Here is a 7,282-nt window from a genome sequence, read left to right as displayed (position 1 = left end):
TAGAAACAAAGTGAAAAGGGGCCGGGGATTTAGCTCAGCAGTTTGGTGGCCTGTCTTGCAAGTGCAAGGACCTGAGTTCAATCCCCCATACCAAAACAAAACAAATCAAACAAACCAACCAACAAACAAAAAAGCAAAGTGAAAAGGAGGAAAAAATAAAAGCAAAAGTGAGAAAGGAGGACATTGTGACAATTTCTTAGTCCTTTCTGTGCTACTATAACACAATACCATAGACTAGACAATTTATAATAAAGAGAAATGTATTGGCTTATGATTTCAGAGGCTGTAAAATTTTTGATTGAAGGGCTTCCAGCTGGTGAGGACCTTCATGTTGTGTTGTCCCATGAGAAATGGGCAAAGAAAGGGTAAGGGTGAATAAAAGGAGTCCTTCCTAAAAGAGCTCACTCCTGTGGTAACAGAATTAATCCATTCACTCACTCTCATAGACCTCACCTTTCATTAGACCTGTTCTCTCAGTACTACTGCTCAGGCATTAAATTTTCAACTTTAATCTCTTAAGTTTTTGGGGGGACACATCAAAACCGTAGCAGGGACTGAAAGAGAGGTGGATTATAAATAAAAGCATATGAGCATCGAAAGATTACATAAATTTATAATTACATATTTTATTTTATATATAAACATAAGCATGTGTGAGTGTGTGTTTGTGTTTGTTTAGAAAGAGAAGAGGCAGTGGGCATAAAAAATGATGGATCAAGGAATAATTAAAAGATAAAAGGGGAAAAATGACATCTATAAAGTTATCTACCTAGAATATACAATAGCTATTGCTATATTTTTGTTAGGAGAAATTATTTAAGTTCACATAATTAGCTTATGTGACAGGTTTACTTCATTCATTCTTATATTCACAAAAAATTATATGTTGAAACTCCCTATATACCAGACAGTAAATTCAAAATATATTATTTATAATGTTTCATACACAGAAAATAATAAAAAAATCTATACGTGAGAAGCTTATATTAGTAAATATAAAAATTAGAGTACCATATTGCTCAAATACAAATTTGGGGACATATTTTTCCACCAAATATTACAATTACAAATTTTTCTCATCTTTTCACATTTCTCTGTAAGGCAGCTGCAAAAACAACAGGTAAGAGACTGAAGGAAATAAGTCACTCTAATAAAAGCAAAGCTGTGGGTTATCAGTCCAGGACCATGACCACTAGATTTTTGCCATTGCTAAGTACCTTGCCCCACTGAATCCCCTAGAGAATAAGAGATGTGTGTTTCTCTAGAAATGTCTCTTACAAGGGCACATACCAGAATGACAGTCATTTCTTCAAAACTAGAAAAGTCCAAGCTTTGACTTGGACTTTGTTCTACAGTTCTATGGAGTCCTCCCACAAAAACAACAAATAAGCAACTTTGATTCTTCCCAAATTGTGACTCTGCCTTCCTAATGGCTTATACTGAAACCAGTATAAACACCAGAAAACACTGTGTTCATAAGAACTCTGTGATTTCATTGCCTTCAATTATCAAGACACTAAAAAGTTGTGAAAAGGCATACTGACTGCATTTGAAATTTCCATGATATTGAATGTGGCATATGTGTAAATGTTACTTTCAACACCTAAATATAGGTTTTTCAGGACAACCCATATGTTCATACATACTTCAGAAATCTTAAAATATTTTATGTATAAGCAATTGGAAGCCAGGCGTCATGGTACACATCTGTAATCCCAGCACTCGGGAGGCTGAGGCAGGAGGTTCGCTGTGAGTTCAAGACCAGCCTGCACTATAAAGTGAGTTTCAGAGAAGTCTGAACTACACAGTGAGACCCTGTCTCAAAAACAAAACAAAACAAAACAAAACAACAACAAAAAAATGCGATCGGGGTCCCTAATAAGGTCCTTCCTACTAGTTTTCTTTTATTGTGAGATGCACTGTCACAATTTTGCCATGCCTTCCAAAAAGTGACTAGGTCAATATCCTCCAATACCTACCTGAGCAGTGTTACCTACATTCACACTGGAAGAAAAATTCAAATCATAAATGCAGCTTCAGGTTTCACCGTCATTCTAAATATAAATGTTGTAAGACTAAATCTGACATCTCCGAAGATTCCCAATGACCAGATTATTACTTAAATTCCCCCCAACGTCTCTCTCTCCTGCATCAGCCTCTTGAGTGCTGGGATTACAGGCATGCACCACCATGCCTGGCTTAAACTCTCTTTTTCTTTGTGGGTTCTTTGTAAGTCACTTTTAAGTCATATTAAGATAATTACTCAATTAATTTTACACAGAAAAATACTCATAGAAAATACTGATTATAGATCAAAGAATATTAGTTTTACTTCTGGATAGAAGTGCATGTCCTTGAATAGAATCCTGGAAAAGAAAGTCCAAGAATAAAACACTCACTGTGACCAAGTAAGGCTCATCTTATGAACGAATGCAAGGAAGACGCAATACCCGACATTCTATCAGTATATTGTGCCATCATTTCTTTACATCCGTCACAGAAGACAAAAGAGCATTCATTACACATTCCTTACTTTAAAAATATGTAACTACTGCAAATCTAATAGAATATATAAAATGAGAAAGAGTATTAATACCAAGTGGTGTGGTGGATGGAAAGTACTGAAGCATCATGGATGCTCATCTCATTAACTGCAGTGATTGGTCCAAAATGGAGAGTCAAACAAGCTAAGTTGTTCAAATTCCTTCACTGACATGGGAGATTGAATAGTTGCTTGTGGCCATATCCCTTGACCTTTAGAAAAAAATATGTCTGCAGTGGGAATAACTGATGCCAAAGAGAGAATCAGAGTCAAAAATGATGACAAAGCCTGATGTGGTGGCATATGCTTGTAATCTCAGCACTCAGGAGGCTCAGGCAAGGTGATCATGAGTTTAAGGCCAACCTAGACTACATAGTCAGTTCAAGGCCAGCCTGAAATATAAAGTGAGACCGTTTCTCAATAAATAAATAAATAACTAAGCAAACAAACAAATAATTAAAGCAATTGTGACAAATATATAGTTCTCTCTATATGAAATATATAATATATATACCTAAGAGAGAGATAAATGACCTGTGAAATTAAGTCCTCTGGGTACTACTGGAACAAAGATTCACTTTTGAAATTTTCATTAATATAAAACCATACATTTTCATTTATTCTGAGGCTTAATTGTATTATTTCTCTTTCAATAGGCTTCTCACTAATGGATAAGAAATGTTAATTGAATGTAGAATTCATATAATGAACACCTATTATGAACAAAAAAGCAATACAAGATACAAAGAACAGAGTTTCTTATTGTTAATTAGTGATTACTCTAAATATATTGTAAAAATTAATAGTATCCAAATGAACTAAATTTGAAGATAATACTTTATGATATCTAGTAAAAACAATGTGGAAGAGTTAAAGACAGAACTTTCAATAATACTGGAAGTTTTCTTATATCTTTAACTGAATTACACTATATGGTATTAAAAGATGAGTTTATATCTTCATGCACCCAACACGTGTGAAAAATGATAGATTCAGTCAATCAGACAGACATTTTGTGCTCAAGATGCTAGTCTGATATATTTAAAAACTTAATTGCCTGGTTTCTTTGGAATTATGATGCAGTTCTGATAGTATTTCTTTTCAGTAACACAGAAATTACTGAGATATTTATAAGGGATTTGAAATGTCTTATCCATTTAGAGTACTATTGTTTTCCTACCAATATTACCACTTCTAAAATCTGAATGTTTAACTGCCAAACATATTCACATCTCACTATTTCTCTGGATATTTATACTTTTCACATCATATATGAAATATAATATCATTACAAGATTCAAATTTATATCAAGATTTATGTTTCTGAATGTGTTTTCTTTTTAATCCAAAGAATACAACATGACTTTTGAAGTTCCATAGAGATATTGTTTCCTTCATTTTTATCACCTATGAGTAGCACACATGCATAATTTTGCTATAATCATAACATGTGCCATTCGTAACTGACAGTTCATGCAACTGGAAAATTGTCTAAATCTCATCAACTTTATTTGTGAGAAAAACCATGATGCACAGTTTATAGGCAAGCATATTGACAAATAGAGAAAAATAGATGGTTTCTATTAAAAAGTCTACTAGAAAAGAAAACCAAGGTGGTTCCTCACTAATTTTCACAATATGACTTCTATTTAAGATGTTAGAAATTTCTGCATTCCTAGAATTCAAATAACTTTTAAATTGAGATATAGGATATGTAGAAAGCAAATAGCTATAAGAAAATTTAAAAGGCAAAAAATTTACATTAAGAAATAAGAAGAAAGAAAACAAAATCTTTGAGAAACTCAAGCTTCTTATTCCAGTATGGAAACAATTATAATGAAAAATTGCTTTTATGGAATATAATTAAGGTTTCACAAGCCCTTTCATATCCACAATTACACAGCACACTTATAAGAAAGAGTTGAGATGAAGTCCTTCTGTCAGGGAATAAATAAGCAGAAGCTTAAGGAATCAAAGTTGCAAGTATAGTCATGCTTTTATTCATCCATCCTTTGATTCAGCATTCACTGAAAGAATACTATGTGCCAGACATTGTACTAGTTATGATGGGATATCCTTGTCTTTAGGGCTCTCCGACTACTCTATAAACGGTAACTGTCAAAGAAGTACAACATAATGTGATAAATGTATTAAGGTAGTTTGGTTCTTTGGAAATAACACTGTTAGATGACACTTGCGTTCATACAAAAGTATTCTGCTGTAAGCATAGGACCACAGAATGTTAGGGCTGGAGAGGGCCTTTGATATTATTATTCTAATTCCATTTTGAGGACAAAGTGACTAAAACCTAAAGAGGCTAAAAGATTTTCCCAAGATAATAAAATTGAAAAATGATAGAGCTTTAATGTTTCTTCATCACATAATTATAATTTCCAAGCTATCATGACATATTCAGAGTGTTATAAAGGAAGAAAAGAAACTAAACAATATCTCTACATTCAGTCTGGAATGATACAGCTTACCAAACTCCCTAAGATTTTTAAAATGTCAAAACACAAAAAATTATACATCACAAATATATCTATTTAAATTATTTTTGATGAAGCAAATGCATATTTTCAATCAATTTATGGATTACTATCTTAGGAAAAAGAGGACTTTAGTGTTAATTCTATAATTTCATCATTTCTAAGGAAATACAATAATGTTAATATTCAGTGATCAAACACTATTTAAAAGAAAAAATGAAATAAATTATATTTCACATTATTTTAGAGATTGTTACTGGTACCTCTGAATGAAAGGATATCTTTTTGCCAACTGCTAAGTGTTTAGATGTTTAATTCAAGGGATAGACATTGGATACTATACATAGAAATATCCCTAGAAATATATAATCCCAGCTTCTGGCCATTTCTAGTCCATCTTTAATAGGTCTATTTCACAAACACGTAAATTATCCTGGTCTAATATCTATAATTATGGTTCCTTTGAATAATGACTATAAATTTTAACAATGTGGATTTATTGAGGAAAAAGCTATGCCACATTGGTTTTTCTAAATTTTCTATAATAGTGTCACATGCTGGTCTCACTGATTTTTAAAGCTGAATTATATCCACATTACCTTTCTTCTGGTTGACTATACTATTTCTGGTAGAGTGGTTTTGCCTACATATGTAAAATTTTATTATACTCTTATCCTTCAACATTGGCTTACCTTGGCAGTCAAATTTAATTGTGCCAGATGTTGTTTTTGCAAAACTCAACCCTTCTGCATATATAATAGTCAGGCTGACCAATTCTTCCACTAAAAGAATCACACTGGCTCAGAAAATTGTTATGCTCAGTGAATAATTTCTGATGATGAACCAAACTAACCTGCTTTCAATCAATTTGTAGGTTGCTATTTTACCAAGACGATTGTATCTTTACACTCCAAATAACTGCTTTATCCTGACTAGACCTAAAATGGTCAGAGTTTACTGCTTTTGTCTTTTTATGTGCATCTTTAACTGCAGAATAATGTCTGAAAGAGGGGATATAACTATGAATAATAATTACAATTCAGTGAAACCTGTTTTCCATGTGAAATTCGTGAAATTAATCAGTTCATTTTTTATCAGCTGTACCTATATTGAGGATTTTTTTTCTTTTTTCCAGCACAGGTAAGAAGTAATTGTTTCCACCTCCAATAATTCATCATCCCCCAATATGGAATACACTCAGGAAGAAATCCTGTTTCTACCAAGTGCATATCCTTCTGCTCTAAGATCTCCTTCTTTCTACTATTTCTCTTCATCTGCACAGAAAGTCATTCCATTCTGAAGAAAAGATATAGAGCAACATATCACTTACCCAAATAATAGATTACTAATAACTTCAACTATGGAGAATAAAATGCCACAAACATTTCTTCCAAAAGGAAAAGGCTTCTAAGAGGCCAGTTATCAGAGAGCACACACAAGAAGATTCAAAGTGATCTCTCTTTCCCCTGAGTTCCCACTGCACATTTTCTGTACCTATCTTATGGTACTTGCGTTTCTCCTTATTATATTAGTTATTTATGGAAATGTGTTATCTTCCCTACCAACCTGGAATATCTTTGCTGGCATGATCCATATCCAATTTATCTTAATCTCCACAATGCCAATTTCATCATTTAGTTCTATAAAGGACCATTTCTCCATCCTTTAAAACCTCATGAAGGTTGCAGAAAGGTCAAGATAATGCCTGGGAAAGGACTATTTGATTTGTCCAGTTTTTCAGTAGTGCTTAACATTTATCACATGCTTTTATTACAGATATTTTTATACACCTCATATTTCCAACTGCACTAACTAAAAAGAAAGCGTTATAAGCTCATTGTGGGAAAGTCCAGTGTTACTCATCTTTGTAACTCTCAAAACTTTTAAAGAGAATCATGTATGTAATAGGCACAGGTATATAAGTGAATTAACATAAATGATATTAGAAGACAAATATCAGACAACCAAACACTGACAGCTGACAGTGAAGTCATTAGAATACAAAATGGTGTTTTTTATTTAGCATTTATTAAATGCATAATATATACTAAGAAACGATATATACCCCATCAGAGAACTCATAATTTAGTGGGGTAACTAGGAATGTAGCCAATAATTATAATCTAAAGATACAAAAGACTGTCCTATGGATATATCCATTCTCTGAGCCTTGTCCAATACAAGCATATTGGGAAAATATTTTTAAAATAAGGAACTAATTTAAACCAATAAAACCTTGGAAATTAAAAAG

Source organism: Fukomys damarensis, unplaced genomic scaffold (genome assembly GCF_012274545.1).
Source record: "Fukomys damarensis isolate Sample0158 unplaced genomic scaffold, DMR_v1.0_HiC HiC_scaffold_39, whole genome shotgun sequence".
Taxonomy (NCBI): Eukaryota; Metazoa; Chordata; class Mammalia; order Rodentia; family Bathyergidae; genus Fukomys; species Fukomys damarensis.
This window is presented reverse-complemented; position numbering follows the sequence as displayed.